At 46.7% G+C, this 19,615-nt stretch overlaps 1 protein-coding gene across 4 annotated transcripts in view; it reads left to right on the forward strand.

The window, feature by feature from the left end:
• The window catches only part of LOC124015653 (sphingosine 1-phosphate receptor 2-like), a 37,531-nt gene that overhangs the window by 13,554 nt on the left and 4,362 nt on the right, over nucleotides 1–19,615 (forward strand). Inside the window, exon 1 of one of the 4 annotated variants that reach the window (XM_046331032.1) lies at nucleotides 3,701–3,841. The exons of 1 other annotated variant lie outside the window; for it this stretch is intronic. The gene's annotated coding sequence lies outside the window, so the exon portion shown is untranslated. Of the gene's footprint in view, nucleotides 1–3,700; nucleotides 3,842–6,812; nucleotides 6,967–18,548; nucleotides 19,556–19,615 lie in introns of those variants that run through there. 2 more of the 4 variants (XM_046331030.1, XM_046331031.1) reach the window with 2 other exon arrangements.

The following is a 19,615-nucleotide window of genomic DNA, read 5'->3' on the forward strand; positions in this document are numbered from 1 at the left end:
AAACCTACGGTAGTTACTGTGATCTCTTGAGCAACGTAAAACTGCTCAGGTTGTTGCGAACTTTTCATGTGAAATGAGTGTTGGTAAGATGTGGGGTTACGATAGCTCAGGGCGTCCAATTGAAACAGTTTCTGCATGGTGCTGCTGGTAAGACTCATGAACGGGCTCAAACCAGAGAGTGGTTCCTTTTAAATAGAATATGGAGTAATGAGGCCTTAATACGTAACTATAAGAACATGTCTGCTCCAGATGTGTTCTAAATCCTGATGGGGGTTTTAATCACCTCTTCATGCCCTTGTGCTTTGATCTCTGTGGTAAGTGTAAAGTAGACCAGAGGAGGAGGGGGAACACAGAGGGAAATGTGGTCCCTTTAAATCAGGACGCCAGATTAAAGAGAAATATGCAGAATAGTGCGACGTAAGAATATGAATAATTTTGGTAGTGTGCCCCGTGGGACAGGGGTTGACAGGAATGGACTGAGGGTAAATGTATTACAGTAATTGCCTCAAAGGCGCCACCCCCTCTGAAGCCTGGCCCCTCCCGTTGGGCAAATTGGGGGGGCTGTCGATCATGTGTGTTACCAATCGCTGCCGGGGGGGCTCCTCTGCACGATGCTCCTCTTCACTTGTCCCTTTGTTCCAAGGGAGCGAGCGAAAGCGCGAACGAATGCCTGGCATGATGCACACACCCAGTGAAAGTGAACATTGCTTCTTGACCGAACTGTGCAGACAGAAATTAGACCCCCAAAAGAGGCTGTGCTCAAACTGTCATCTGCTGATGGGGGGGAAGGTTAATCCCTAATTACAAGATTACCCGTCATTCAGTGTTTTAAAAAAAAGAATACAAAAATTACACTTCCTAAATAATCTGCCAGCTTCAGCAAGATTTTAACAAGCCTCCCAGAATGATGAAATCCCCACACCATACGACAAAGGGGGAGAGGAAGACACGTTCTGTCTTTGAAGCTAAAACAACATGTGTGCCTTTCCAGGGAAGTAGTCAGCATCTCTGCAAATTTAGAGTTCTGTAACAAAAAACAGAAGGGGGTGTCTAGTCACAGTATGTAACCAAATGTATTTCTGCATCAGTAGAAGTTATGCCTGTCTGACTCTGTACTACTATGGCTATATAGCTACGCAGTGATAACACATTCATGTCAAGATTGATTCAATGATCATTACTGGACTAATATTTCACCACAACTCATCTAAACAATATGTCCCAGTGAAGAGCCAGAGGAATGTGAATGTGTATGTCTGGGTCCTGGTTTGGCAAGTTTACACAAATCAAGCAACAAAGACATTTTTTCAGCATGTTTTTTTTTCATCTTTCTCCGAATGTGCATTAAGTTCCCGTGTGGAATTCCTCTTAAAGCTTAAAACTGAGATATTGCAGGCTTCCATCTCATATCTCTGGTCCGTCCGGCCTCTCTACAATACAAGTCACAGAGTGACACAGAGACAGCCCCCCCCCCCCCCCCCACACACACACATTTACATTTAAGTCATTTAGCAGACGCTCTTATCCAGAGCGACTTACAAATACACACACATACACACAAAACCACCCCCTCTTTCTCCCCTTTCTGTTTTCTTTTTAAATTTAGCTGCCTGCTGGTCATATGAACAGTGCAAGTCTCTCAATGACAGAGCCTCTTCTCTCTTGAGCCTGGGTTTCACTCCCCCACAATCAGTCAGCCCACGTTGTAGCCAGCTCCACAAGGCCCAGTGCTACTGAACTGTATGTCACAGGTCAAATCACAGACAGACCAAGTGATTCACTCTCACTCTACTGTCCAGAGACTGCTCGTGGAGATTTCACCATAGCCATTTCCTTTGTTTAGGAAATTGAGCTCTAAACATTTGGGAATATCCGTGTCAAAGTGGTATGCATATAGATAAGATTATGCTGGTGTGTCTTTGCGAGTGATAGTATTGTTCTTTTGGCATTTTGTATGTGTCTGTGTGTATCTCTGTCTGGTCCGCTAGCACACGTGTGTTGTTGTGTCGTTTCAGTTTTGCGTCTGTGTTTTTATCTCTTGGTGTGGCTTTCAGCCCTGTCTGCATGGCTGAGGGGTTGTGGGTATTATCAGCCTGCCTGTCAACACTGAGCCTATCTAGGGTTAGGTTTAGAATAAGGGCTAGGGTTAGGTTTAGAATAAGGGTTAGGGTTAGAATAAGGGCTAGGGTTAGCTTTAGAATAAGGGCTAGGGTTAGGTTTAGAATAAGGGCTAGGGTTAGGTTTAGAATAAGGGTTAGGGTTAGAATAAGGGCTAGGGTTAGGTTTAGAATAAGGGCTAGGGTTAGGTTTAGAATAAGGGCTAGGGTTAGGTTTAGAATAAGGGCTAGCGTTAAAGCTAGGGTTAGGTTTAGAATAAGGGTTAGGGTTAGAATAAGGGTTAGGGTTAAAGCTAGGGTTAGGTTTAGAATAAGGGTTAGGGTTAGAATAAGGGTTAGGGTTAGAATAAGGGCTAGGGTTAGGGTTAGAATAAGGGCTAGGGTTAGGGTTAGAATAAGGGCTAGGGTTAGGGTTAGAATAAGGGCTAGGGTTAGGGTTAGAATAAGGGCTAGGGTTAGGGTTAGAATAAGGGCTAGGGTTATGGTTAGTAGATAGTTGAAATGTTGCTGATTGTCTGTAGAGCATCTACAGATAGACTATCCAAATAGTGTTTCTGCCCCCTTTGCCCCTGGTCCTGCTGGTTCTGTGAACTTGAATGCTCTGCCTCTGCTTCTGCCTTACTCTGGGAACTGACTGAGGGTGATCAATGCTGCAGTGATGGCTGTGAAATCACTTCATGTCATGGATGGAGCCCTGGGGCTCAGGGATGTGGATAGAGAGCAGAGACACACTGCTGCCACCTGCTATCAACAGCAAATTCAGTCCCACTACATTAACCAAGGCCCTTCTCCCCCCCGGTTGCTCAGAAAGGTTCCAAACTTCTTCCTTTTAAGAATGATGGTGGCCACTGTGTTCTTGGGGACCTTCAATGCTGCATAAATGTTTTGGTAGCCTTCCCCAGATCTGTGCCTCGACACAATCCTGTCTCGTAGCTCTACTGACAATTCCTTCGATCTCATGGCTTCTTGTTTTTTTCTCTGACATGCCTTTCCAAATCATGTCCAATCAATTGAATTTACCACAGGTGGACTCCAATCAAGTTGTAGAAACATCTCAAGGATGATCAATGGAAACAGGAAACACCTGAGCTCAATTTAGAGTCTCATAGCAAAGGGTCTGAATACTTATGCAAATCAGGTATTTCTGTTTTTGCTGAGGAATTGTGTTTATTAAGTCCATTTTAGAATAAGGCTGTAACGTGACAAAATGTGGAAAAAGTCAAGGAGTCTGAATACTTTCCAAAGGCACTGTATGTTGTACGTCTGTTATCATGCGTGTTTCAAGCCCCATTGCTTCTTGACTTTATACACTGCATTGTGTGTCACAGTGCTGCTGATGATGTAAATCTCTCTTCCTTCCTGCACTGACATCTTTAATGCTCCATCTCACTGCATTTGTGTTGAACCCTTTCGAGACACTATGGCACTTGGCGTCAAGAGTGAGAACCTGTGGTCAGGGACCGGGGTGGGGGAGGAGGCGTTAAGGGGAGGGAGTGCAGAATGGAACAATCCTCCTGACGGTTAGCAGAGCTCTCAGCGAGTTTGCTCACAACACCATTAGACGGGCCAAAAATGGAACCCGGACAAGGCATCCAATCACAGCAGAGAGCGGTCCTACCCAGCATGGGACTACGATGGATAATGATAACCCATAACCCTCTGGCTGCTCTAAAAGTCTGAGAGAGATTAGCTAGGAGGAGGAGATAGATTACTCTACCACAGAGGTAAGATTGCATCTGTCTGGTGCTTTGATGATAACACAACAGCTTTAATGTGATAGAGAGGTAGTGTGAAGTAGAGGTCATCTCAGATCTGGAAATGTAGATCCAAATCGAATTGGATTTGTGATATTCCCATCTGACATTTTTTTCAAAATCAATACCCCATCCGATCCGGATGGACCAGATATGATCCAAAATATGTCAGAGAATCGGATCCAAATTGCGTCAGGTCTGTATCGGATGCAAATGGAGCCGAAAGATGAAAAGAATGCAGCTTTATTACTGCGATGCCAGCAGAACGTCTTTGACTTCACAGGCAGGCAGTGAACATTGACACTCAGCGTCATTCTGACCATTTGCTATTTCAATTGTTTAAATATTCCAGAATAAATAATGAATTGCTAAATGAATGCATTTATTATGTTAAAATATCTCATAAGAAACATCAGGACACCAAATGCAAATTATAATCAGAAAATGTATTTCTTGATCCAGAAGCACGTTGACTGTAAATACAAAAAAAAATGATAGTGTATTTTCTGACTGTAAGACAAGTTGTCTGCCCACTAGGCCCATCCAAACTAGACCTAAACTATATTGAAACTACACCTATAATAATAATGATTATGAACGCAACACAGCAAGATGCATTTCGCAGCATGGGGATGGGTATTTTCATTAACAAAGAAACAAGGAGTTTACCAAATAGTGCTTATTCCATATCATCCTACAGAGGTCCATTGTGTGTTTTTAGTGTTTGTTTTACATCTAGCCTACAGGAACATACACTAATGAAAATGTTATGTTCTTTCAAATATTGACATTTTGTATTGTTACCGAACACCTTCATAAACACAACCATATTACATTTGCACGAAGGGGGGGTTCTATGAGGCCAGGCTTTTCTAGTTCAATGGATTTATTAGACTGGTGGCTATTGGTACTCCTAGAGGCCCCGCTATTCTACTGTTAAATATGATATGGTCATTTTGACCGTCATGGCGCTTTTAGGATGAGATGCTCAAAAGTTTTAGTCTTTTATGACATTTGCGTTTTGGAAGAGTCAGGTGTAAGGTTCATATTGAAATGATAAAACTGAAATGTTAATGTTTCACATGCAGTTGTGGTCTACACACTACAGCCTAGTATTTTCATAAATGACATCCCCAATTAAAAATGTCGACACAAGAAGGGAATGGGTTTGTGGCAAAAACGCACTATAGGCGCGTCCCCCTCTCCAGAATAAGCGCTCTGTTTCCCGTTAATTTGTGCGCATTCATTGTTTCATTATGTGACTTGTTTTTTATGTTTATATATTTAGCTTGAACATGCATAGAAGTACCTGGCCTGTGCACAAATGTAGGCCTAATAAAGTTACCATTTGGGAATGTCTGATAGTAGGCCATTTCTGATTGTCTTAACTCGCCACAACTTATGATCTGCGGAGATTCTCAAAGTAGTGTTGTTCATCACCTCACACATAAAGCCAACAGAGTGTTGTACATTCATTGGGAATGACCATAGTTCCTCACTATATTTGAAAATCTTTTCCAACACTCTCCTTCTTGAGCTTAAGTAACCTCTGTGTGAAATAGCAACATATTGCTGATCCCAGTGGCGGATTTAGGTATAGGCAACATGGGCAGCCGCCGGGGTGGCACTTGGGTGGTCGCGCATAAAAATTAGGAATGGTGACATTTGCGTGATTGGTTTTCTATTGCTCATTTGCAAGTCACGTCAATGATATCATGTCACCGTGTGGGACTGTGGGTCAATTAACCTTGTCGGAGTGGGCGCCCTGATTCTAGTTTGTGAGCTAGGCAGGCTACTGCCTGGGTAGGTCTCCCACTCAGAAGTACGAGATGGGGAGGGAGGCGGAGGTAGGTTGACCTCAGGTCTCACCCATTGGAAGCCCGAGGTTGGTGGAGCAGGGGAATCTATCAAATAGAGCGCCTCTAACATTTTACACTACTAATGCAATTAGTCAAATCAGTCACACTACGAAATGCTACCAAATAAACCACAATTCATTCCTAGTACTGTGAATATATAGTTTCACAGACATATTGTTGCATTTTTTGTCTGGTTTGTGTGAAATGGTAAAGAATAATATAAAAGCAGTCTGCACACCACCAAGGTGAACTGGTTTAGTCTTGAGTCTTGGTTGACAGTGTTGGGGGATGGGTGACGTAGTGATGCTCGAGTGCCAAATCAACACACGTGTTTCTATTTGTCTTTATTACTTATTTTTGATATTTGAGTCATATTTTTATATTTATATAGTTTAAAATGTTATTATTATTTATGTGTGTTGTTCCAAATGTTTTTTTTTTTTTTGCCACTGGCTGATGCCATGAAATAGGCTACCTCCGTTGTGAAAATACAGCTGTGTCTATTCCAAGCTCATTGGTGAGGGCCCAGTTGAAACAAGTTAGTCAACATGTGTCAGCATCCCTGTGGAACGCTTTCGACACCTTGTAGTCCTTGACCCGACGAACTGAGGAAGTTCTGGGGACAAATGGGGGTGCAACTCAATATTGGTGTTCCTAATGTTTTGAACCCTCAGGGTACTGTAGATGTATGTACGTCTCCATGTGTCCATGTGACTGAGTACAGTTATACAAGACAATGTTGTGTCTGAGGAATCTCAAACACTGATGTCTAGGTTCACTGGTTTCCCCTGCAGCAGGAGAAAGTGGAGCTGGGTAGCTACGAGTGCTGCAGTGACAGCAGGTGGGTAATGGAACAGCTATCTGGGAGGGGAGCAGCAGGCACACACAGACACACTGCTAATTGGGGCTTATCAGGTGTTGCTGGGAAAGGGAAAACACCACCTGGGGCTTTTGTGAGAGCAGAGCAGGGAGCTATCAGTGGGTCACATGACCACAGTGCGAGGAGGGGGTTTGTCTCAGTGTGGGGTTAGGAACCACATAATTTTGTCTATCAGCCGGCGCTCTGTCGAACCGTCTGGTTTTACAGCGCCTCAGAACGGGTCTCGAAACAACCACTGGTTTTAATTGGCTGATCTCTCAGTAATAATTGGCGGATCTCTCTGTCCATCATCATCATTTGGATAACCCTTAGAACCTCCCCTCTACATTGTGGACTTCAAAGTGTGAGCAACGCAGGTGAGTTTGGAAAATCTGAAAGTGCGCATCTTAGAAATAGTTTTCACATTTTTAAAATGTATGTGCCTGAACTCAGAATCACTTGGGCTGGTTAATGAGAGAGAACATTTATTTTCTAAGTCCCATCTACTACAACCCCCTTTCAAGTCCCACTTTGTTGCACAGTGTTACCAGGCTCTATGTACCAGTCGAACCCGAGGTCCCAGAGGATAAGGTTTCAGAAGATCTTTACTATTCGGACTCGTGAATATTCAGCATGGTTCATTTGAATATCGTACTAAATACACATTGTGTGATAAACTTTGAGCAGCTTTGATTATGTAAAACAGATTATTATCTGGTTGTTTTAGTTCTGATCATTTGTGGATGTAAAACAACCTTGGTGTTGGAGAAAAACAAGATGGGCTACATGGTGACAATATAAACTCAGCAAAAAAAGAAATGTCCTCTCACTATCAACTGTGTTTATTTTCAGCAAACAACGTGTAAATATTTGTATGTACATAAGATTCAACAACTGAGACATAAACTGAACAAGTTCCACAGACATGTGACTAACAGAAATGGAATAATGTATCCCTGAACAAAGGGGGGGGGTCAAAATCAAAAGTATCAGTCAGTATCTGGTGTGGCCACCAGCTGCATTAAGTACTGCAGTGCATCTCCTCCTCATGGACTGCACCAGATTTGCCAGTTCTTGCTGTGAGATGTTACCCCACTCTTCCACCAAGGCACCTGAAAGTTCCCGGACATTTCAAGTGGGAATGGCCCTAGCCCTCACCCTCCAATCCAACAGGTCCCAGACGTGCCCAATGGGATTGAGATCCAGGCTCTTCGCTGGCCATGGCTGAAGACCGACATTCCTGTCTTGCAGGAAATCATGCACAGAACGAGCAGTATGGCTGATGGCATTGTCATGCTGGAGGGTCATGTCAGGTTGAGCCTGCAGGAAGGGTACCACATGAGGGAGGAGGATGTCTTCCCTGTAACGCACAACATTGAGATTGCCTGCAATGACAACAAGCTCAGTCCGATGATGCTGTGACACACCACCCCAGACCATGACGGACCCTCCACCTCCAAATCGATCCCGCTCCAGAGTATAGGCCTCGGTGTAACGCTCATTCCTTCAACGATAAACGCGAATCCGACCATCACCCCTGGTTGGCAACTGACAAAAGTCAGTGAAGAGCACTTTTTTCCTGTCCTGTCTGGTCCAGCGGCGGTGGGTTTGTGTCCATAGGCGACGTTGTTGCCGGTGATGTCTGGTGAGGACCTGCCGTACAACAGGCCTACAAGCCCTCAGTCCAGCCTCTCAGCCTATTGCGGACAGTCTGAGCACTGATGGAGGGATTGTGCGTTCCTAGTGTAACTCGGGCAGTTGTTGTTGCCATCCTGTACCTGTCCCGCAGGTGTGATGTTTGGATGTACCGATCCTGTGCAGTTGTTGTTACACTTGGTCTGCCACTGCGAGGACGATCAGCTGTCCATTTTGTCTCCCTGTAGCGCTGTCTTAGGCGTCTCACAGTATGGACATTTCAATTTATTGCCCTGGCCACATCTGCAGTCCTCATGCCTCCTTGCAGCATGCCTAAGGCACGTTCACACAGATGAGCAGGGACCCTGGGCATCTTCCTTTTGGTGTTTTTCAGAGTCAGTAGAAAGGCCTCTTTTAGTGTCAAGTTTTTGTAATTGTGGCCTTAATTGCCTACCATCTGTAAGCTGTTAGTGTCTTAACGACCGTTCAACAGGTGCATGTTTGCTTACCGCCCAAATAGGTCCACAGACGATGCAATCTCAACCACACTGCACACTGCCCTAACCCACCTGGACAAGAGGAATACCTATGTGAGAATGCTGTTCATCGACTACAGCTCGGCATTCAACACCATAGTACCCTCCAAGCTCGTCATCAAGCTCGAGACCCTGGGTCTCGACCCCGCCCTGTGCAACTGGGTACTGGACTTCCTGACGGGCCGCCCCCAGGTGGTGAGGGTAGGCAACAACATCTCCTCCCCGCTGATCCTCAACACGGGGGCCCCACAAGGGTGCGTTCTGAGCCCTCTCCTGTACTCCCTGTTCACCCACGACTGCGTGGCCACGCACGCCTCCAACTCAATCATCAAGTTTGCGGACGACACAACAGTGGTAGGCTTGATTACCAACAACGACGAGACGGCCTACAGGGAGGAGGTGAGGGCCCTTGGAGTGTGGTGTCAGGAAAATAACCTCACACTCAACGTCAACAAAACTAAGGAGATGATTGTGGACTTCAGGAAACAGCAGAGGGAACACCCCCTATCCACATCGATGGAACAGTAGTGGAGAGGGTAGCTAGTTTTAAGTTCCTCGGCATACACATCACAGACAAACTGAATTGGTCCACTCACACTGACTGCGTCGTGAAGAAGGCGCAGCAGCGCCTATTCAACCTCAGGAGGCTGAAAAAATTCGGCTTGTCACCAAAAGCACTCACAAACTTCTACAGATGCACAATCGAGAGCATCCTGGCGGGCTGTATCACCGCCTGGTACGGCAACTGCTCCGCCCTCAACCGTAAGGCTCTCCAGAGGGTAGTGAGGACTGCACAACGCATCACCGGGGGCAAACTACCTGCCCTCCAGGACACCTACACCACCCGTTGTTACAGGAAGGCCATAAAGATCATCAAGGACATCAACCACCCGAACCACTGCCTGTTCACCCCGCTATCATCCAGAAGGCGAGGTCAGTACAGGTGCATCAAAGCTGGGACCGAGAGACTGAAAAACAGCTTCTATCTCAAGGCCATCAGACTGTTAAATAGCCACCACTAACATTGAGTGGCTGCTGCCAACACACTGTCATTGACACTGACCCAACTCCAGCCATTTTAATAATGGGAATTGATGGAAATGATGTAAATATATCACTAGCCACTTTAAACAATGCTACCTTATATAATGTTACTTACCCTACATTATTCATCTCATATGCATATGTATATACTGTACTCTACAACATCGACTGCATCCTTATGTAACACATGTATCACTAGCCACTTTAACTATGCCACTTTGTTTACTTTGTCTACACACTCATCTCATATGTATATACTGTACTCGATACCATCTACTGTATGCTGCTCTGTACCATCACTCATTCATATATCCTTATGTACATGTTCCTTATCCCCTTACACTGTGTATAAGACAGTAGTTTTTTTTGGAATTGTTAGTTAGATTACTTGTTGGTTATCACTGCATTGTCGGAACTAGAAGCACAAGCATTTCGCTACACTCGCATTAACATCTGCTAACCATGTGTATGTGACAAATAAAATTTGATTTGATTTGATGTTCATTAATTGTTTATGGTTCATTGAATAATTCTCAAAATGGTGCCGGAAGAATTCTTTGCATTATTTGTAACTTATTTTGTAGATAATGTTTTTGCAACCGTATCTTATGGCAAAAAAAGAGCTTTGGATATCAGGACAGCGATCACTCGCCTCGGATTAGACAAAGACTTTTTTCTACAACAAGCAGGACGCACAGGACACTCTCCAAGCACCTGACAGGGCTGACATCCCCGTTATTTGCAAGAGGAAGCGATGCAGGTACAGAGGACAAAGAGCCGGATGCCTCTACACAAGGCTGCGGGGCCAGACGGATTATCAGGACGTGTGCTCCAGGCATGTGCTGACCAACTGGCAGGTGTCTTCACTGACATTTTCAACGTGTCCCTGATTTGAGTCTGTAATACCAACATGTTTCAAGCAGACCACCATAGTCCCTGAGCCCAAGAACACAAAGGCAACCTGCCTAAATGACTACAGACCCTTAGCACTCACGTCCGTAGCCATGAAGTGCTTTGAAAGGCTGGTAATGGCTCACATCAACACCATTATCCTAGAAACCCTAGACCCACTCCAATTTGCATACCGCCCAAACAGATCCACAGATGATGCAATCTCTATTGCACTCCACACTGCCCTTTCCCACCTGGACAAAAGGAGCACTTATGTGAGAATGCTATTCATTGACTACAGCTCAGCGTTCCACACCATAGTACCCTCAAAGCTCATCACTGAGCTAAGCATCCTGGGATTAAACACCTCCCTCTGCAACTGGATCCTGGACTTCCTGATGGGCCGTACCCAGGTGGTAAGGGTAGGTAGCAACACATCTGCCACGCTGATCCTCAACACTGGAGCTCCCCAGGTGTGCATGCTCAGTCCCCTCCTGTACTCCCTGTTCACCCTTGACTGCATGGCCAGGCACGACTCCAACACCATCATTAACATTTACATTACATTTAAGTCATTTAGCAGACGCTCTTATCCAGAGCGACTTACAAATTGGTGCATTCACCTTATGACATCCAGTGGAACAGTCACTTTACAATAGTGCATCTAAATCTTAAAGGGGGGGGGGTGAGAAGGATTACTTTATCCTATCCTAGGTATTCCTTAAAGAGGTGGGGTTTCAGGTGTCTCCGGAAGGTGGTGATTGACTCCGCTGTCCTGGCGTCGTGAGGGAGTTTGTTCCACCATTGGGGGGGCCAGCGAACAGTTTTGACTGGGCTGAGCGGGAGCTGTACTTCCTCAGTGGTAGGGAGGCGAGCAGGCCAGAGGTGGATGAACGCAGTGCCCTTGTTTGGGTGTAGGGCCTGATCAGAGCCTGGAGGTACTGAGGTGCCGTTCCCCTCACAGCTCCGTAGGCAAGCACCATGGTCTTGTAGCGGATGCGAGCTTCAACTGGAAGCCAGTGGAGAGAACGGAGGAGCGGGGTGACGTGAGAGAACATGGGAAGGTTGAACACCAGACGGGCTGCGGCGTTCTGGGTGAGTTGAAGGGGTTTAATGGCACAGGCAGGGAGCCCAGCCAACAGCGAGTAGCAGTAATCCAGACGGGAGATGACAAGTGCCTGGATTAGGACCTGCGCCGCTTCCTGTGTGAGGCAGGGTCGTACTCTGCGGATGTTGTAGAGCATGAACCTACAGGAACGGGCCACCGCCTTGATGTTGGTTGAGAACAACAGGGTGTTGTCCAGGATCACGCCAAGGTTCTTAGCGCTCTGGGAGGAGGACACAATGGAGTTGTCAACCGTGATGGCGAGATCATGGAACGGGCAGTCCTTCCCCGGGAGGAAGAGCAGCTCCGTCTTGCCGAGGTTCAGCTTGAGGTGGTGATCCGTCATCCACACTGATATGTCTGCCAGACATGCAGAGATGCGATTCGCCACCTGGTCATCAGAAGGGGAAAGGAGAAGATTAATTGTGTGTCGTCTGCATAGCAATGATAGGAGAGACCATGTGAGGTTATAACAGAGCCAAGTGACTTGGTGTATAGCGAGAATAGGAGAGGGCCTAGAACAGAGCCCTGGGGGACACCAGTGGTGAGAGCGCGTGGTGAGGAGACAGATTCTCGCCACGCCACCTGGTAGGAGCGACCTGTCAGGTAGGACGCAATCCAAGCGTGGGCCGCGCCGGAGATGCCCAACTCGGAGAGGGTGGAGAGGAGGATCTGATGGTTCACAGTATCGAAGGCAGCCGATAGATCTAGAAGGATGAGAGCAGAGGAGAGAGAGTTAGCTTTAGCAGTGCGGAGCGCCTCCGTGATACAGAGGAGAGCAGTCTCAGTTGAATGACTAGTCTTGAAACCTGACTGATTTGGATCAAGAAGGTCATTCAGAGAGAGATAGCGGGAGAGCTGGCCAAGGACGGCACGTTCAAAAGTTTTGGAGAGAAAAGAAAGAAGGGATACTGGTCTGTAATTGTTGACATCGGAGGGATCGAGTGTAGGTTTTTTCAGAAGGGGTGCAACTCTCGCTCTCTTGAAGACGGAAGGGATGTAGCCAGCGGTCAGGGATGAGTTGATGAGCGAGGTGAGGTAAGGGAGAAGGTCTCCGGAAATGGTCTGGAGAAGAGAGGAGGGGATAGGGTCAAGCGGGCAGGTTGTTGGGCGGCCGGCTGTCACAAGACGCGAGATTTCATCTGGAGAGAGAGGGGAGAAAGAGGTCAGAGCACAGGGTAGGGCAGTGTGAGCAGAACCAGTGGTGTCGTTTGACTTAGCAAACGAGGATCGGATGTCGTCGACCTTCTTTTCAAAATGGTTGACGAAGTCATCTGCAGAGAGGGAGGAGGGGGGGTGGGGGAGGATTCAGGAGGGAGGAGAAGGTGGCAAAGAGCTTCCTAGGGTTAGAGGCAGATGCTTGGAATTTAGCGTGGTAGAAAGTGGCTTTAGCAGCAGAGACAGAGGAGGAAAATGTAGAGAGGAGGGAGTGAAAGGATGCCAGGTCCGCAGGGAGGCGAGTTTTCCTCCATTTCCGCTCGGCTGCCCGGAGCCCTGTTCTGTGAGCTCGCAATGAGTCATCGAGCCACGGAGCGGGAGGGGAGGACCGAGCCGGCCTGGAGGATAGGGGACATAGAGAGTCAAAGGATGCAGAGAGGGAGGAGAGGGTTGAGGAGGCAGAATCAGGAGATAGGTTGGAGAAGGTTTGAGCAGAGGGAAGAGATGATAGGATGGAAGAGGAGAGAGTAGCGGGGGAGAGAGAGCGAAGGTTGGGACGGCGCGATACCATCCGAGTAGGGGCAGTGTGGGAAGTGTTGGATGAGAGCGAGAGGGAAAAGGATACAAGGTAGTGGTCGGAGACTTGGAGGGGAGTTGCAATGAGGTTAGTGGAAGAACAGCATCTAGTAAAGATGAGGTCGAGCGTATTGCCTGCCTTGTGAGTAGGGGGGGAAGGTGAGAGGGTGAGGTCAAAAGAGGAGAGGAGTGGAAAGAAGGAGGCAGAGAGGAATGAGTCAAAGGTAGACGTGGGGAGGTTAAAGTCGCCCAGAACTGTGAGAGGTGAGCCGTCCTCAGGAAAGGAGCTTATCAAGGCATCAAGCTCATTGATGAACTCTCCGAGGGAACCTGGAGGGCGATAAATGATAAGGATGTTAAGCTTGAAAGGGCTGGTAACTGTGACAGCATGGAATTCAAAGGAGGCGATAGATGGGTAAGGGGAGAAAGAGAGAATGACCATTTGGGAGAGATGAGGATCCCGGTGCCACCACCCCGCTGACCAGAAGCTCTCGGGGTGTGTGAGAACACGTGGGCGGACGAAGAGAGAGCAGTAGGAGTAGCAGTGTTGTCTGTGGTGATCCATGTTTCCGTCAGTGCCAAGAAGTCGAGGGACTGGAGGGAGGCATAGGCTGAGATGAACTCTGCCTTGTTGACCGCAGATCGGCAGTTCCAGAGGCTACCGGAGACCTGGAACTCCACATGGGTCGTGCGCGCTGGGACCACCAGATTAGGGTGGCCGCGGCCACGCGGTGTGGAGCGTTTGTATGGTCTGTGCAGAGAGGAGAGAACAGGGATAGACAGACACGTAGTTGACAGGCTACAGAAGAGGCTAGCTAATGCAAAGGAGATTGGAATGACAAGTGGACTACACGTCTCTAATGTTCAGAAAGTTAAGCTTACGTAGCAAGGATCTTATTGACTAAAATGATTAAAATGATACAGTACTGCTGAAGTAGGCTAGCTGGCAGTGGGTACACTAATCAAGTCGTTCCGTTGAGTGTAATAGTTTCTGCAGTGCTGCTATTCGGGGGCTAGCTGGATAGCTAGTAGTGTTGTTTACGTTACGTTGCGTTAAAAGAACGACAATAGCTGGCTAGCTAACCTAGAAAATCGCTCTAGACTACACAATTATCTTTGATACAAAGACGGCTATGTAGCTAGCTATGTAGCTAGCTACGATCAAACAAATCAAACCGTTGTACTGTAATGAAATGAAATGAAAATGTGATACTACCTGTGAATGCGACAGGGTTGTGAGTCTATTCGGTAGACGTCGGCTAGCTGTTGGCTAGCTGTTGGCTAGCTAGCAGTGTCTCCTACGTTAAGGACGACAAATAGCTGGCTAGCTAACCTCTGTAAATTAAGATAATCACTCTAAGACTACACACTCTAAACCTAAACTACACAATTATCTTGGATACGAAGATACAAAGACAGCTATGTAGCTAGCTAACACTACACTAATCAAGTCGTTCAGTTGAGTGTAATAGTTTCTCCAGTGCAGCTAATCAGTGGACGTTAGCTAGCTGGCTAGTGAAGACTACGTTAGGACGGCGAAATACGATAATTACGCAATTATCTTTGATACAAAGACGGCTATGTAGCTAGCTGAGAAGAAATTGCTAAGATTAGACAAATCAAACCGTTGTTAAGTTTGCAGACGACACAACACAACAGCCTCATCACCAACAACGATGAGACAGCCTATAGGGAGGAGGTCAGAGACCTGGCCGGGTGGTGCCAGAATAACAACTTATCCCTCAACCAAGACTAAGGAGATGATTGTGGACTACAGGAAAATGAGGACCGACCATGCCCCCATTCTCATTGACGGGGCTGTAGTGGAGAAGGTTGAGAGCTTCAAGTTCCTTGGTGTCCACATCAACAACAAATTAGAATGGTCCAAACATACCTAGACAGTGGTGAAGAGGGCACAACAAAGCCTATTCCCCCTCAGGAAACTAAAAAGATTTGGCATGGGTCCTGAGATCCTCAAAGTCCTACAGCTGCACCATTGAGAGCATCCTGACTGGTTGCATCACTGCCTGGTACGGCAATTGCTCAGCCTCTGACCGCAAGGCACTACAGAGGGTAGTGCGTACGGCCCAGTACATCACTGGGGCTAAGCTGCCTGCCATCCAGGACCTCTACACCAGGTGGTGTCAGAGGAAGGCCCTAAAAATTGTCAAAGACCCCAGCCACAGACTGTTTCTCTACTACCGCATGGCAAGCGTTACCAGAATGCCAAGTCTAGGACAAAAAGGCTTCTCAACAGTTTTTACCCCCAAGCCATAAGACTCCTGAACAGGTAATCAAAATAGCTACCCGGAATATTTGCATTTTGTGCCCCCCACCCCTCTTTTTAAGCTGCTGCTACTTTCTGTTTATCATATATACATAGTCACTTTAACTATACATTCATGTACATACTACCTCAATTGGGCCGACCAACCAGTGCTCCTGCACATGGGCTATCTGCATTGTGTCCCACCCACCACCCGCCAACCCCTCTTTTACGCTACTGCTACTCTCTGTTCATCATATATGCATAGTCACTTTAACCATACCTATATGTACATACTACCTCAATCAGCCTGACTAACTGGTGTCTGTATGTAGCCTCGCTACTTTATATAGCCTCGCTACTTTATATAGCCTCGCTACTGTTATAGCCTCGCTACTGTTATAGCCTCGCTACTGTTTGTAGCCTCGCTACTGTATGTAACCTCGCTACTGTTATAGCCTCGCTACTGTATATAGCCTCGCTACTGCATTTAGCCTCGCTACTGTTATAGCCTCGCTACTGTTATAGCCTTGCTACTGTTATAGCCTCGCTACTGTTATAGCCTCGCTACTGTTATTTTTCAATTTCTTTTTACTCTTTTATTTCTTTACTTACCTATTGTTCACCTTCTTTGCACTATTGGTTAGAGCCTGTAAGTAAGCATTTCACTGTAAGGTCTACACCTGTTTTATTCGGCTCACGTGACAAATACACTTGTATTTGAAGCATGGGAATCAGTGTTTAAAACCTTTAGAATGAAGATCTGTGAAGTTTTTCAATTTTTTTAAAATTTTAATGAATTATCTTAGAAAGACAGGGTCCTGAAAAAGGGACGTTTCTTTTTTTTGCTGAGTTTACATAGCTTTGATAATGACCCTATATCTAGGCTATGCAGCATGAGCATACACGTTTGGTGATTCGTCTTCGGCTCCTATCTTGATGTAAATGTGCTCCCTGAAGCATTTTTTGATTTCCTGTCTCTCTGAATGACACCTGAGAAATGTATGTCTGGTGCTTGTCTTCCTGTCTCTCACTGCTGCCTTTTATCTCTTATTTCCTCTCACTCTTTCCATCCATCCATCCTTCCATCTCTCTCTCTCTCTCTCTCTCGCTCTCTCTCGCTCTCTCTCGCTCTCTCTCGCTCTCTCTCGCTCTCTCTCGCTCTCTCTCTCTCGCTCTCTCTCTCTCTCTCTCTCTCTCTCTCTCTCTCTCGCTCTCTCTTTTTACACACTCACAATGGAGACACGATTCTCCAGCCTGTACTGTTTGAACAAGGTTCCTGGTCCTGCAGTAGACCATTGAACACTAATGTGGGTTAGAGTAGGGCCTTCAGCCATGGAAATACAGAATCCTCAGGCTTTAGCTTCTTGCACCAGAGTAAAACCTGCCAGTGGAGCCACATGAATCTCACATGGCACACAGACTTGTTCTCTCATTGGATCTAGGCCGATATACTCAGTCACTCTCATCACACCCTGTTGTTGAAGGTAGGGGAGAGAGGGAGGGAAGGAAGGTGTGTCTTGGTGCTGAGCATGTGTTTATCTGTTAGGGCTCCAGCAGCAGGGATATGACAGTGATGTGTGATGTATGAGGGGTCAACACAGTGCACAGCTTTCTCTGGTGCCATATGATGTTCGGGGCTACAGAGCAGTGAAGCAGGAAGTCTGCTGCTCGCTTGTCCTGTCTGTCAGCTAGTTGCCGTGGAGACGTCTGGGCCTGTGTGGCACAGGGCAGATCAAGGGACGAGACAACGGCACTGCAGCTAAACCAGCCCATCAGGTTTCACACGCTGTCAAATCCCCTGATCACGGAGATGTCACGTGGCACGCCAAGGTCTCCACGGCGATGCACAGTCTGACGGGGACTTGAGCTGCTGTCTACGAGCCAAGTCGGAAAACAGTCTGGGAAACTCTCCTTAGAAATCTGAAGAGAACTAACTGAAAGATGAGCTGAGAGGAAAGAAGAAGCTGCTTCCAAAACACCACATCTCCTCTTTGCTCTGTTCAATCTCAGCCGTTTTTAGAGAGCTGGTTTATATTGACTCCTCCAATAACAACATCATTACCGTCTGCAGTAGTAATGTAACCTGATGTAATTACACTGGTGCGGCTGGCAGAGGCACACAGCCTCAAGTCCTGATTTCTCTCTACTTATGGACACAGGAAACCGGGGGGGGGGGGTGTGGAGACCTGATGCTATGAAACCGATAAGGAAATAGGAATATATTAATTGAATAGAATCAACTTTATTGTTCCACAGAGGGGACATTGGATTTGACCCCAGCATAAAATGGGCATACATCAGCACACGTCCAACAGCTAATACAGTTGCAGCAGCCCTATTGGGAGTAGTCTGACCGGGGACGGAGTGACTCCAGCATGGCTTGGTGTGGCTGTGTTATTCAGGCTGGAAGGCAGAGCTCCTCCACACCGAAGGAGACTATTGTTCTTTTGTTCCTGCTTGAGGAAACAGCAGAGCATGCTGGTTATTATTGGTAGCCAAGATCAGCTGTGTGTGTGTTCAACCTATGTGTGTCTGCGCAGCTGGACTCATGTGCTGCTCTCCTCCGCTCTCTGTGTCGAGTGTATATACTCTTAGGTGTATGTGAAAGAGTGTATAGGGCTATGTTCAGTACATTTCATTCCTGTGTACGGTGCACGGACTGGCACATGACGTTGAAAGCCTTCCATGACGGCTTATATGTGGGGGACTGTGTGTGCTGGTATCTGTGTGTGTGTGTGTGTGTGTGTGTGTGTGTGTGTGTGTGTGTGTGTGTGTGTGTGTGTGTGTGTGTGTGTGTGCGCACGAGTGTGTGAGGGTTTTGTGTGCGTCACAGCGACGTCTCAGATTCCTGCCTTTGTGTCCAGATACCATTCCACATGGGCACGCCGCTCATTCCACTCTCCCCAGCCCCTCTCTCCACCCTCACTGAGGTTTGTCACAGCCCAGTAGACAGGACGGCAGTTAGACTACCTCGCTAGCTACCTAAACAGCAGTAAAACCGTTTAGATTAGGGAAATGAAGCAGGCAGCAGCAGCTCAGGCTGTAGAGACGAGGTGTGCAGTGAAAGCATCAGGATCAGGTTACTATGAGCTGCTCTCCAGACGCATCTCGTTACCGTCGTCGTATTTAAGGGCTCAGACTCTAATCAGCTTTCCAGAACCTCTTTACTGCTGGACAGCTTTTATTTTTGTTTTAACAGACCCTCCTTTTGCTTTCAACACTCTTTTGACTTTTGACTATTGATTCCAAGCTTTCTTTGTGGACCAGTGTGTTATTTGCATGCATTTGTTTGAAAGTTATTTTTTAAACTGTACCATTCAAATGACCAAAAGGCTTAATTTTGAATTAATTATTGAATGTAAATGTTTAAGGGTAGAGTGGATCTGAAAACCAGTGACACACATCTGCTAATTAAAGTGTTATGACCCAACTGTGGCTTTTTACAACTATCTTACCCAATGATCATGAGAATAGATTTTTTCTTTCACTTTAGATTGGTTAATAATATACTTCCCACAAGTCTGGAAAGTCCCCATCTTTCTGTTGATTACTTACTGGTAGGGTTGTGAGATGCCCTCCAGTGTTTTGGGGGACATCACGTTGCAGCCTGCCCCTGGCCCTAGTCTGGCTGAACCGCGATCTATGCTGCTATGCTGGTGTTAGAGAGGGACTTCAATGGAGTTAAATGTTGCTCAGTCCGCACAACGATGGTGTGACAGAGCAGAGTGTTGACAGCAAGGTGCTTAGAAATGGTGAGCGGAATATCCTCGGTAGACAGACAGACCTAGCTGCTGTCTGTTCTGGCCTGATGG

This window comes from Oncorhynchus gorbuscha, linkage group LG26, assembly GCF_021184085.1.
Source record: "Oncorhynchus gorbuscha isolate QuinsamMale2020 ecotype Even-year linkage group LG26, OgorEven_v1.0, whole genome shotgun sequence".
NCBI classification, from domain to species: Eukaryota; Metazoa; Chordata; class Actinopteri; order Salmoniformes; family Salmonidae; genus Oncorhynchus; species Oncorhynchus gorbuscha.